The 236-nt window shown below is 83.1% G+C and overlaps 1 protein-coding gene across 1 annotated transcript in view; it reads right to left on the bottom strand.

Annotated features, from left to right (window-relative positions):
• Window positions 1-236, bottom strand: part of PRDM15 (PR/SET domain 15) — a 35,868-nt gene extending 35,632 nt beyond the window's left edge. The window contains exon 1 of the mRNA XM_042033601.1: window positions 150-236. The gene's annotated coding sequence lies outside the window, so the exon portion shown is untranslated. The remainder of the gene's footprint in view (window positions 1-149) is intronic.

Genomic DNA, 236 nt, shown 5'->3' on the forward strand with positions numbered 1-236 from the left:
CGGAGCGGCCGCCGCGCCCGCCCCGGCCCCGCCGCACGTCCCGGGGAGCGGCGGGAGGAGCCGCGGCGGGACGGGCGCGGGGGGTCCCGGGCGGGGGTGCCGGGGAGGGCGCGGGGTGCGGCGGGAGGAGCGCGGGGAGCCGGCGTTACCTGCCCCGGGAATGGCCAGACCCGGATCGGATCCGCGCTCCGGGTTCCGATCCGCTCCGGAAACCACGCGCCAGCGGAAGCCGGCGC

Source organism: Corvus kubaryi, unplaced genomic scaffold (genome assembly GCF_017639235.1).
Source record: "Corvus kubaryi isolate FWS band 111438036 unplaced genomic scaffold, C.kubaryi_AGA036_p1.0 133, whole genome shotgun sequence".
Lineage (NCBI taxonomy): Eukaryota > Metazoa > Chordata > Aves > Passeriformes > Corvidae > Corvus > Corvus kubaryi.